General features: G+C 38.7%; 1 long non-coding RNA gene across 1 annotated transcript in view; it reads right to left on the minus strand.

The window, feature by feature from the left end:
- Nucleotides 1-334: 334 nt before the first annotated feature.
- The window catches only part of LOC133543363 (uncharacterized), a 106,572-nt gene continuing 92,884 nt past the window's right edge, over nt 335-14,022 (minus strand). Inside the window, exon 4 of the long non-coding RNA XR_009804360.1 lies at nt 335-541. This is a non-coding gene — a long non-coding RNA (uncharacterized LOC133543363). The remainder of the gene's footprint in view (nt 542-14,022) is intronic.

The following is a 14,022-nucleotide window of genomic DNA, read 5'->3' on the forward strand; positions in this document are numbered from 1 at the left end:
ATATATATTTATATACATATATATATATACATATACATATACATATATATACATTCATATATATATATATATATGTATACTTATATATATATATATATATATATATATATATATATATATATATATATATATATATATATTCAGTCCTCGACCAATTTCTTTTAGCCAATTACGACCACCAAGTCCAAAAGTTTGGACACCCCATGACAGCCGTCTTTTTTGGTGTATTTGTGGGGGTCTCTAGTGTACCTAATATTGTGGCCTGTGAATAAACACATTTACCCTTGTTTCTGTAGTCAAATCATCCTGTAGACAGAATGTGTGTGTGTGTGTGTGTGTGTTGTGATAGTATTTCCAGCCATACGCATGTGTGTGTGTGCGCTACTTAGCGGTGGGCACGGGGGTCTCCCCCTGCACCATTTCCAGCAGCGATGAAAGCAGGAAGGTGAAGTCCATTAATGCTCCTTCTTCTGCCTTCATTACGCTCTTCCAAGACCTTCTCTCTGGAGGCTAGGTGGGGGCCACGCCGCCTCCCGGGGGGCTGCATGAATAAAAAGAGAGATTATAATGAGATTGAGTTGGCCGTGACCACCGTCGGCCTTTTCATTATTCCATTATTCCGCTGGCTGGAGAGGGATTGATGGAGGGGAGGCCGACATGAAAAAGCGTGTCGTTGCCAGAGCCTCACTCGCCATCTGCTGCGGGGGGGCGGGGTCCCCCCAGAGGAGGCGGCATTACAAGTGCAAACCAATAGACATAAAAGACTTGATCGGGACAAGCTGTAATAAATCTGGTTAGCCACTCGCTACATCTCTTAGCATCGCACGACTGCAGGGAGAGGCCCCCGGGTCAAGGAAGCGCCTTTAATAACTCCCACCAGGTGCCCTTAATAAATCCCACCAGGTGCCCTTAATAACTCTCACCAGGTGCCTTTAATAACTCTCACCAGGTGCCCTTAATAACTCTCACCAGATGACTTCAATAATTCCCACCAGGTGCCTTTAATAATTCCCACCAGGTGCCTTTAATAATTCCCAACAGGTGCCTTTAATAATTCCCACCAGGTGCTTTTAATAACCCTCACCAGGTGCCTTAATTAACTCCCACCAGGTGCATTTAATAATTCCCACCAGGTGCTTTTAATAACTCTCACCAGGTGCCTTAATTAACTCCCACCAGGTGCATTTAATAATTCCCACCAGGTGCCTTTAATAACTCTCACCAGGTGCCCTTAATAACTCTCACCAGGTGCCTTTAATAACTCTCACCAGGTGCCCTTAATAACTCTCACCAGATGACTTCAATAATTCCCACCAGGTGCTTTTAATAATTCCCAACAGGTGCCTTTAATAATTCCCACCAGGTGCTTTTAATAACCCTCACCAGGTGCCTTAATTAACTCCCACCAGGTGCATTTAATAATTCCCACCAGGTGCTTTTAATAACTCTCACCAGGTGCCTTAATTAACTCCCACCAGGTGACTTAAATAATTCCCACCAGGTGCCTTTAATAACTCTCACCAGGTGCCCTTAATAACTCTCACCAGGTGCCTTTAATAACTCTCACCAGGTGCCCTTAATAACTCTCACCAGATGACTTCAATAATTCCCACCAGGTGCTTTTAATAACTCTCACCAGGTGCCTTAATTAACTCCCACCAGGTGACTTAAATAATTCCCACCAGGTGCCTTTAATAATTCTCACCAGGTGCATTTAATAATTCCCACCAGGTGCTTTTAATAACTCTCACCAGGTGCCTTAATTAACTCCCACCAGGTGACTTAAATAATTCCCACCAGGTGCTGTCACGCTAAATTTCTTCCCCTCTACAAAAACCTCCCCCCCCATTTATTTCCGGGGTCATGATTAATACAGATGTTTTGTTAACGCTATATTATAAAAATATAACACTATATTATAAAAATACAGACGTTTTGTTAACGCTAAATTATAAAAAACATTTAAAAAACAATTTACAAACACAAGCTATGAGATGACATAAGAGGAAACGTGACCCCGGAAGTAAATGTGTCATCCCATAGCTTGTGTTTGTAAATTGTTTTTTTTTATTTTTTTTATAATATAGCGTTAACAAAACATCTGTATTTTTACAATATAGCTTTAAAAAAACGTCTGTATTAATCATGACCCCGGAAATAAATGGGGGGGAAGGTTTTTGTAGGGGGCTAGAAATTTAGCGTGACAGCACCTGGTGGGAGTTATTAAAGGCACCTGGTGGGAATTATTAAAGGCACCTGGTGGGAATTATTAAAAGCACCTGGTGAGAGTTATTAAAGGCACCTGGTGGGAGTTATTAAAAGCACCTGGTGAGAGTTATTGAAGGCACCTGGTGAGAGTTAAAAAATCTCACCAGGTGCCTTTAATTATTGAAGGCACCTGGTGGGAGTTATTGAAGGCACCTGGTGAGAGTTACTAAATCTCACCAGGTGCCTTTAATTATTAAATAGTTGTAATGTTGTAATGTTTCAACAAAAGATACGAGTAAATCATAATGTTGTCCAAAAATAACTACAATGTTGCAAAAAAATATTAAGAATCTGACAGGATATTTTTTCAAATGGTTTGAAAAAAATGGCATCGTTTCCGACAAAAATGGAATTGTCGTGAGAAAAAAGTGTCAATGCTATGAAAAGTAAGCAGCATATTACATCAAAATAAATTGCAATGTATAATAAGTTGTTTGACAAGAAAACAAGTCAAAATACTGCGGGAGAAAAAAAAGAAGTATTTTTTGTCCGGGAAAAAAGTCGTACATTTATTGGAAAAATAAATACTGGAACAGGAATTCCGATCATAATAAAAGAAACACAAAATAAATAAGTAATCATTTAAAAAATTGGTTTGTTTTTTGTAATATTCTCATATTGTAGATTAATCTGATAAATAATGTCTTAAAAAAAAGAAAAATTCGTACTGTACCTGGAAAAAAAACTTGCATAGATTGAAAGAAAAGTTGTCATGTTTTCATAAAAAACTAAAATAAAGTGGAAAGTGTTAGAAGATAGTTGTGATGTTTGGACAAAAACATAGAAGGAAATTGTAATGTTGTCTGAAAGTAATAACACGCTTGCAAGAAAATATTCAAATTATTACAGGATTTTTTTTATACGGAAAAACGTTTTCCAGAGAAAAAAATGCAGTGTCGCGAGAAAAAAGTCGAAATGTGTTAGAATAATTATGTTTAAGTTATCACACAACACTTATGCTCAAAGGCTGTTGCTATAGTTACGATTAATTGTGCTGAGGTTGTACTTTTCTATCCGTGCAATGAGTCAACTGGCAATCCGAGATTGCGAGTCGTCTCATATCAGTGTTTTTGTCCAGAACATGGAGTACTGTGACGCAGACAAAGCAGAGACAGGGCGATAATCACCACTGTAAGCACATTTCCATTTCTGAATAATCATATATTGTGTCTAACTGGGACTGCTGAAATTACCTCCTTCCTTCAGAGGCAGCCTCAGTGATGTAACCAGGGACCTCCCAAATAAATAGAGGAGCACGGGGGGTGTGCCTTAGAGCGTGGTGGGAGATTTTAAATGAGTGTGCAGCCCCAAACTTCTCTCCTCATTGAGCAAAATTGAACTGTCTCTGCATGATTCCTTGCTTCTTGTCTGTTCAATAGATGTCATCAGCGTTTGAACCTGACACAATGTTACGAAAAATTATCAGCGTATGACATCCAAATAAATTGCTATATGTAGGAAGTTATTTTTCAGGGAAAAAAAGAGGAAATATTACCAGAAAAAAATACAGTTAAATTTTTCAGGAACAAGTCGAAAATTTATGACAGTGAAATTGGTTTATTTGAACAAAAATCACTTTAACAGGAAATACGGTTGTAAGAAAATCAATAATAAATAAAAAAAAGTCATAAATCAATAAAAATGGCTTTTGAATAAATACAGCGCCATCTTGAAAAAAATACAAAATAAAAAATAAAAATAAAAATAATAATATGAAAAAAAACAAATAAATAATATACATATTACAAGATGTTTTTCATGGGGAAAAAATGTTCCAGAGAACAAAATGTAGCGTCGTGATAAAAAAGTCGCAATGTTACGAAAAAGTTATCAGCATCCATCCATCCATCCATTTCCTACCGCTTAGTTCCTTTGGGGTGGCGGGGGGTGCTGGTGCCTATCTCAGCTACAATCAGGCGGAAGGCGGGGTACACCCTGGACAAGTCGCCACCTCATCGCAGAAGTTATCAGCATTTTACATCCAAATAAATTGCTATATGTAAGAAATTATTTGTCGGGGGAAAAAAAAAAAAGTGTAAATATTACCAGATTTTTTTTTTTTTTTCAGGAGCAGGTCAGGAATTTATGACAATTGAATTGGATTATTTGAACAAAAATCACTTTCACAGGAATTATGGCTGTAATAAAGTTAATAATAAATAAATAGAAGTCATTAATCAATAAAAAGTGTCAATGCTATGAGAAAGTAAGCAGCATATTACATGGAAACAAATTGCTGTATAAAATAAGTTATTTGACAAGAAAAAAATCAAAATACTGCGAGAAAAAAATACTTTTTTTCTCCAGAAAAAAGTTGTAAATTTATGAGAATTAAATTGGGTTCTTTGCACAAAAATTAAAAGTATTAAAAAGCGATACAAAATAAATAAGTAATCATTTTTTAAAAAATGGTTTGCTTGTTGCAATATTCTTGGATTGTAGATTATTATGTGAAAAAGAATGTAGAAATAAATTAAAGTCATAAATCAATAAAAATGGCTTTTGAACAAATATGTCCAGGTTGTTCCTAATGCAGTTTGTGTAACACCAGGGGTGCCCATTACGTCGATGGCGAGCTACCAGTGGACCGCGGGGGGTGTGTCAGTCCATCTCCAGCCAGGCTTTTAAAAAAAATCGACCTAAAAATGAGTGATCATCAATCTTCACCAAGACGTCACTTAAATGACATTCACGGTACCGGAGGGTCTTGTGAGATGACGCTGGCTGCTGCAAGATCATTATTATGAAAATATGACCGAGAGGAAGGCCAGAAACACTTTTTATTTCAACAGACTCTCGCGCCGTACCTTCCGTCAAAACTCTAAAGGCCGACTGCACATTTCCTATCTTCACAATAAAAGCCCTGCTTCATGCTAACTAAATACAAAGTCTGGGAAAACTGGCGTGCACAAGCGATCCCTCAGAAAGTGATGTGCACGCCAGCTTTCCCAGACTCTTATTTTGTTAGCGCAGGCAGCATGAAGCAGGGCTTTTATTGTGAAGCTAGGAAATGTGCAGTGGGCCTTTAGAGTTTTGACGGAAGGGACGGCGCGAAAGTCTGTTGAAATAAAAAGTGTTTCTGGCCTTCCTCTCTGTCATTTTTTCCTAATAATGAACTGGCAGCAGCCAGCGTCATCTCACAAGACCCTCGGGTGCCGTGAATGTCAATCAAGCAAGCTACGGAATTTGCCGCCAATGTTTTTCTTGTAAAGTGTCTGGAAGCTGGATGAATTAGATGCCAAAAACCAACCACTTTCATGTGGTATTGTACAGAAAGGACAACTTTTTTTCTCCTCCATTTGAAAATGTGGGCGTTATCATCATTACTGTCTGATTCCAATCAATGCAAGTCATCAGAATCAGGTAATACACCAACTTATATTCTTGTCTTGGTGAAAGAAAGACATCTATATGTGTTACACATGCTTGTATTATCATTAAACACATTTAACTTGTTTACAAAAATGTCTCTTTCATAAATAAATAAATATAAATGATATATATAAATGAGGTAGATCCCCTCCAGTTGGTCCATTGAAAAGTAGCTCGCCTGCAGAAAAAGTGTGGGCACCCCTGCTGTAACATGAAATCAGTCAAATAATCGTCCTGAGTCAGTTCCTAGCATGTTTGTCAGTTCCCAACACTTTTGTCAGTTCCTAGCATGTTTGCTCAGCCAGCGGTGGTGACAGCTAGGGTGAATATTACGCTGCCGGACGCCACCACACTAGCGGCGCCGTGTCAGCGGACCATCGATCCCGACCCGTGAGCCGCACTCTGTAAAAATCAATAGGTTTCCATTACGTGCTCGTGCCGTGTCACTGGCCTGTCAATGACGGCGTCACGGGTGACACCGAGGGAGGGGGGGGAAGGGGGGGTACATGCTGACAGGCGTCGGGAACAAGTGGCGACATGCATTTGCACTTCAAGCACACGTCCGAGGAGAGGACACGTCACCCCGTCTGACTTTCATCCTCACATCAATTATTCACTTGACCACAGCCAGGCCAACACAAACACAACAAACACAGACAGGGAGGGGGGGGCCACACGGGGAGGGGGGGGGGGGGGGGGGGGGGGGGCGCCCCTGCTGATGGCGAGCTGGCAAAGGAGCGTTTGGGGGGCGTGGCCCCGATGAGCGAGCGTCTATTGACTGAGCACGCCAGACGTCTTCAATCCATTTCTTCTGACAAAGATGAAATGAAAAGAAAGATGGTTCTCCTGCTGACGGCAACATTTCTTTTTTTTTCTTTAACGACCCGACGCCTCATGACTCATGACTCTTCTTTCAATGTGTGCTCCGACATCTACACCACCACCATTATTATTATTATTCTTGTATTTATATATACTTCTTGTTGTGTTCCTCCCTGAAATAAAACTTCCTAGAGAGGGAACACATCAAACATCATAATGAATGATAATAGGAATGATTTAAAATACTTACTTAAAAAAACTATCAAATAAATGTGCTTTCTGACATTGAACTGACTCTGATATTACATTGACAATATATGTATAAATATATACATACAGTATATATACAATATATATATATATACACATATATAGACAGTATATATGTATATATATACACACACACATATATATATACTGTATATATGTATATATTTATAAAATAATAAATACATAAAAAATATATTAAAATAAAAAAAAAAACAACTACAATTTTTAAAAAATGAGAATCGATTCATACATACATACACACACACACATACATATATATATATATATATATATATATATACAAATCCCGTTTCCATATGAGTTGGGAAATGGTGTTAGATGTAAATATAAACAGAATACAATGATTTGCAAATCCTTTTCAAGCCATATTCAGTTGAATATGCTACAAAGACAACATATTTGATGTTCAAACTCACAAACTTTATTTTTTGTTTTGCAAATAATCAACTTAGAATTTCATGGCTGCAACACGTGCCAAAGTAGTTGGGAAAGGGCATGTTCACCACTGTGTTACATCACCTTTTCTTTTAACAACACTCAATAAACGTTTGGGAACTGAGGAAACTAATTGTTGAAGCTTTGAAAGTGGAATTCTTTCCCATTCTTGTTTTATGTAGAGCTTCAGTCCTTCAACAGTCCGGGGTCTCCACTGTCCTATTTTACGCTTCATAGTGCGCCACACATTTTCCATGTGAGAGAGGTCTGGACTGCAGGCGGGCCAGGAAAGTACCCGCACTCTTTTAGTACGAAATCATGCTGTTGTCACACGTGGCTTGGCATTGTCTTGCTGAAATAAGCAGGGGCGTCCATGATAACGTTGCTTGGATGAAAACAAATGTTGTTCCAAAACCTGTATGTACCTTTCAGCATTAATGGTGCCTTCACAGATGTGTAAGTTACCCATGCCTTGGGCACTAATACACCCCCATACCATCACACATGCTGGCTTTTACACTTTGCGCCTATAACAATTCGGATGGTTATTTTCGTCTTTGTTCTGGGGGACACCATGTCCACAGTTTCCAAATATAATTTGAAATGTGGACTCGTCAGACCACAGAACACTTTTCCACTTTGCATCAGTCCATCTTAGATGAGCTCGGGCCCAGCGAAGCTGGCGGTGTTCCTGGGTGTTGTTGATAAATGGGTTTTGCTTTGCATAGTAGAGTTTTAACTTGCACTTACAGATGTAGCAACCAACTGTAGTTACTGACAGTGGTTTTATGAAGTGTTCCTGAGCCCATGTGGTGATATCCTTTACACACTGATGACGTATTTTGATGCAGAACCGCCTGAGGGATCAAAGGTCCGTAATATCATCGCTTACGTGCAGTGATTTCTCCAGATTCTCTGAACCTTTTGATGATTTTACAGACCATAGATGGTAAAATCCCTAAATTCCTTGCAATAGCTCGTTGAGAAATGTTGTTCTAAAACTGTTTGACAATTTGCTTACAAATTGGTGACCCTCACCCCATTCTTGTTTGTGAACTACTTAGCATTTCATGGAAGCTGCTTTTATAGCCAATCATGGCACCCACCTGTTCCCAATTAGCCTGCACACCTGTGGGATGTTCCAAATAAGTGTTTGATGAGCATTTCTCCACTCTATCAGTATTTATTGCCACCTTTCCCAACTTCTTTGTCACGTTCTGCTGGCATCAAATTCTAAAGTTAATGATTATTTGCAAAAAAAAATTAAAGTTTATGAGTTTGAACATGAAATATGTTGTCTTTGTAGCATATTCAACTGAATATGGCTTGAAAAGGATTTGAAAATCATTGTATTCTGTTTATATTTACATCTAACACAATTTCCCAACTCATATGGAAACGGGGTTTGTATATGTATATATATATATATATATATATATATATATATATATATATATATATATATATATATATATATGTGGAGTTTGCATGTTCTCCCCGTGAATGCGTGGGTTCCCTCCGGGTACTCCGGCTTCCTCCCACTTCCAAAGACATGCACCTGGGGATAGGCCCCTCCCACCTCCAAAGACATGCACCTGGGGATAGGCCCCTCCCACTTCCAAAGACATGCACCTGGGGATAGGCCCCTCCCACCTCCAAAGACATGCACCTGGGGATAGGCCCCTCCCACCTCCAAAGACATGCACCTGGGGATAGGTTGATTGGCAACACTAAATGGTCCCTAGTGTGTGAATGTTGTCTGTCTATCTGTGTTGGCCCTGTGATGAGGTGGCGACTTGTCCAGGGTGTACCTCGCCTTCCGCCCGATTGTAGCTGAGGTAGGCGCCAGCGCCCCCCCGCGACCCCAAAAGGGAATAAGCGGTAGAAAATGGATGGATGGATATATATATATATATATATATATATATACAGTGTATATACACACACACACACACACACACACACACACACACACACACACACACATATATATAAATAGAGACAGTCATTTTGGTAACAGGACTGAGCTGATATTTTAAAAGAACCAGTCATAGTTGAAATATCAGATAAAGTGAAAAAAAAAAAGACTACTTATGTGGGCGATGTGATTGTTTTTAAAAAAACAAACTTAAATTTCTGTCTTTTTTAAATTTTAGTGTAGCTGAAAATTTAAAGACGACTCATTTGTGTAACAGGACTGAAAGTAACAGGAGTGAGTTATTAGCATAGCACTAGCAGATACATCGCATTTATGCTAACAGCTTTTTGACACTACGCACATTACAGCATTTCAACAGAAAATTGAATAGAAAAATAAATTACATTAAAAAGAACAATCATTCAAGTAACAGGACTGTGTTGGTGTATAAAAATATGTAGTCATAGTTGAAATATAAAATAAACTGAAAATATAATAACTACTTATGTCGGCCATTTGCTTCCTATTTAAAGAATGTACAGAAAAATAAAAAAATTCCAATAAAAATAAAATAATTTAGGTAACAGGACACAGTCATAGTTGGAATATCAGATACATTGAAAAATAAAGTACTACTTATGTGGGCCATTTGATTGTTATTTAAAAATTTAAACTTACATTTCTGTCTTTTTTTAACTTTAGTGGAGCTGAAAAGTCAAATACGACTCATTTAAGTAACAGGACTGAAAGTAACAGGGGTGAATTATTAGCATAGTATTAGCATATACATTGCATTTATGCTAACAGCTTGTTGACACTACGCACATTACAGCATTTTAACAGAAAGTGTTAGAAAAACAAACAAATAACATTAAAAACATAATTTAGGTAACAAGACTGAGCTGGAATGTAAAACACTCAGTTATTGTTCAAATATTAAATAAAGTGAGAAATAAAATGACATTAGGACGTTACTTTTTCCCTACACTTTGAACCCTGCAGTGGATAATTTATGGATTGTTCATTGCTGACTGACAGTGAAAAATACAAATAATTGTATAAAATACAACAAGCAAAAACCCAAAGAGGGTGACATATTGTTTGTGATATGGCGCCATCTTTTGGACTGATTTGCTCACTGCAGGTGCTGCAGTGTCCTTCCATTTATCAGGAGTGCTTTTTATTTTTTTTTAACCAGAGTGCTGTTCAGTTTTCTAGCCATCCATTGCGTTTCTACTAGTATGGATTTCTGCAATAAGAAAATAAATGGCATTTATGCTCATAGTTTATTGACTCGACGCAACAACAACAATAATAATCCCCAAAACGCCATCAGAAATAAATTAATTTAGGCAACAGGACTGAGCTGATATTCAAATATCAAACCGAAGAAGAATACTAGTACTGCTTGGCCTTCAAAGGGTGTGAATGATGCGACTGCTTGTGGACACGTGGAATATTCTAGATAAGCGAGGGGTAACATGACTGAGTGGAAACTCAAGCACACCACGTAAGTGGGAATTTGTTGAAATAAACTAAACCAAAAAGTATTTGTAAAATAACGCAGCAGTAGGGAAGGGATTCATTCCTGGCTGGATCTCGCGTGAAAGGAAGAGGGGGCGGGAACTACTCATTTTGCAACGCGGCCTGCTGAAAATGATGGAAAGTGCCAATGTAGTGGAACATTTCTGTCCTGGGGTTACCTCTAAACTGAATGCATTGGGAGGGACACCACATAAGAGGTCAAGTCACCCTGACCAAGTTGGGGGGGTGACATTTCAACATAGGACAGTTACATAAGTTGTTATGCTACAAATCAGGCCATCAGGGAGCGTTTAAATAAGAAGGGAAGACCAAGCCTGGTGTGCGCTCTTTCTTAATTCCTTTCATGAGGGTGCACCATCTTTCATCTCATGAGACACGTCTCTAATTCATATCCATTCAATCCAACTTTGTACTATCTGATTATGAGTAAATAAAACTGTTGTAATAAACTCTCTATTGTTCCTGTTTAAGATTCTGACTTTTCTAAGACATAAAATTGGCGTCCCGAACAGTCCACCACACCACTCGATATAGTCACTGATGCTGTGTATGAATCTGGAATGGCCACAAAACTCATTTATCCAAAACTCCACTGCCATCCGGTGGCTAAAGTGGAGAGTGCAATGTGGAAGTCCTTTCCTACTCGTTCCACGTTTCCCACTTCACGCGCCGTTTCAACAGAGTTTTAATGCTCATTAATATCGATTAATATTTTCAGACCTTTTTCTCCCCCGTCTCTCCCTGGCCGCTCATTATTAAAGACAACAGATGATTAGATTAGCAGGTAGCACCTCTGAAGTCTAATCACCTGCCAGCTGTGTCTCGCCATCAGCACATCCCCCCCGCCCCTAGCCGATGGTGCTCCTCTCTCTCCTCAACACCATCAACAGAGGCGGTGACCTTTGCTCCTGCAGACGGGCTGATCACACTAGCCCTTCGTGTGCAACACATTTGTCACCTTTCATGTGTCAGGTGAACGGTGACAAATTGGGCCACACGAATCCCCTTCCTACTGTACTCAAAATACAACATTTCTGAAGGATTTGTATAATATTTCAAAGTTTAAAGGCAACTAATTAGATTTCTTCCAGTCCTCCAGGCAGTTTAAATTAACCTAGACATTGTTTGTGTTATATACGTAATACATTTGTGGGATAACATAGAAAAAAACAGTACATTTAATTTTAATCAAATGTTATTTAAAAGTAAAAATACACTGGAATAATAGAAAAAATAACCTGTATACTGTAATGTTAAAAAATGAAAACAATTAATATTTCTGAGGGATCAATGTAAAAATGTGATTTAAATGACAATAATTAGTAAGACTTTTATGACTTTTGCTGGCACAAATGCCCCCAACATGTAAGCACATCTCTGGTGTACGACCCCACACTCTTTGAAAAAGGGATTTAGGTCTGTGCTCTGGCTGGAATTACTTTCAAAAATGTTATTTTTGAGACAACATCTAAGTGCAGAAAGCTGTTTTTTTTTTTTGGTTTGGTTCTCCACTCTTTGCGGTCCTGCAGCATGCAGTCCACTTGGGACTTCAGGTTAATATGTTGACAAGGCTGAACAAGAGCGGGTCATGTGGCACAACACGCATGGCCGCCCGCTCGCCCCAGCAGATGACAGCTTGGAATCACGCAGCTCTGCAGCCCTGCAGGCACCTCCTTGCTTTCCATCAGCGACCAGCCAGACGCTTCAAATTACAACATCATTGCACTCAAACTTGCTCTAATTGTGGCGGCTAATTGGCATGACACGGCTCGCTTACACACAAGCACACACACACACACACACACACACACATACACACACACACACACACACACACACACACACACACACACACACACACACACACACACACACACACACACACACACACAGTTGACTTTGGATTGACACTGAGAGAGTTGTATTGATTGAACAATGAAGAATGTTTCTGAGTGTGCTTACACAAGTACTCTACATTCCACTGGACTTTGCAATCATGTTAGAAATGACATGTGAACACCTGGTGGGCACCTGGTGGGCACCAGTCCCCGTCCCACAGATAATGTCCAGGGTGAGTGGAGTGTGTGGATGTTGGAATGCTTCGAATGGGATGAGAAATGTGGGATACAGAGAGTCTTGTATATTGCATATCATTGTCAATGGGGGGGGAATTCCTGGAAATGTTGAGAAAACCAGGAATTTGTACAGTAAAAAAATAAAATATTTTTGGTCTAAATTAAGAAGAATGTTTTGAAGGTGGAATGGTTAAAAACAGTTGAAATTTGAGAAAACAAATTCCTGGAATTTTATTTTAAACTTGGTAAATGTTAGTTTGATTGTCCAAGGTGAGTGGAGTGTGTGGATGTTGGAAGACTTCAAAGGGGAGGAGAAATGTGGGATATGGAGAGGTTTGTATATTGTCTATTTATTGTCAATGGGGGGAAATTCCTGGTAATTTCAAGAAAACCGGGAATTTGTAGGACTATTTTTTTAGTTTTGTAGTCCAAATTATGAAGAATGTTTTGAAAATGGGAGGGTAAAAAAATATGTGGACTTTGAAATATGTCCAGGAAGAGGTGAAAATAAGAATTCCTGGAATTTTTATTTCAAACTGGGAAACATGCTGGTTTGATTGTCCAAGGTGAGTGGAGTGTGTGGATGTTGGAAGGCTTCAAAGGGGAGGAGAAATGTGGGATATGGAGAGGTTTGTATATTGTCTATTTATTGTCAATGGGGGGGAATTCCTGGTAATTTCAAGAAAACCGGGAATTTGTAGGACTATTTTTTTAGTTTTGTAGTCCAAATTATGAAGAATGTTTTGAAAATGGGAGGGTAAAAAAATATGTGGACTTTGAAATATGTCCAGGAAGAGGTGAAAATAAGAATTCCTGGAATTTTTATTTCAAACTGGGAAACATGCTGGTTTGATTGTCCAAGGTGAGTGGAGTGTGTGGATGTTGGAAGACTTCAAAGGGGAGGAGAAATGTGGGATATGGAGAAGTTTGTATATTGTCTATTTATTGTCAATGGGGGAAATTCCTGGTAATTTCGAGAAAAAACAGGAAATTGTACATATTTTTAGTTTTGTAGTCCAAATTAAGAAAAACATTTGAAGGTGGAAGGGTAAAAAATGTGGCCTGTAAAAAACTTTTCAGGAAGAGGTGAAAAAAAGAATTCCTGGAATTCTTTTTTCAAACTTGGTAAATGTTAGTTTGATTGTCCAAGGTGAGTGGAGTGTGTGGATGTTGGAAGACTTCAAAGGGGAGGAGAAATGTGGGATATGGAGAGGTTTGTATATTGCATATTTATTGTCAATGGACATTAAAAAAAACAACGGGAATTTGGACGAAAAAAATAAAATATTTTTGGTC

The sequence above is a fragment of the Nerophis ophidion genome, linkage group LG26 (genome assembly GCF_033978795.1).
Source record: "Nerophis ophidion isolate RoL-2023_Sa linkage group LG26, RoL_Noph_v1.0, whole genome shotgun sequence".
Lineage (NCBI taxonomy): Eukaryota > Metazoa > Chordata > Actinopteri > Syngnathiformes > Syngnathidae > Nerophis > Nerophis ophidion.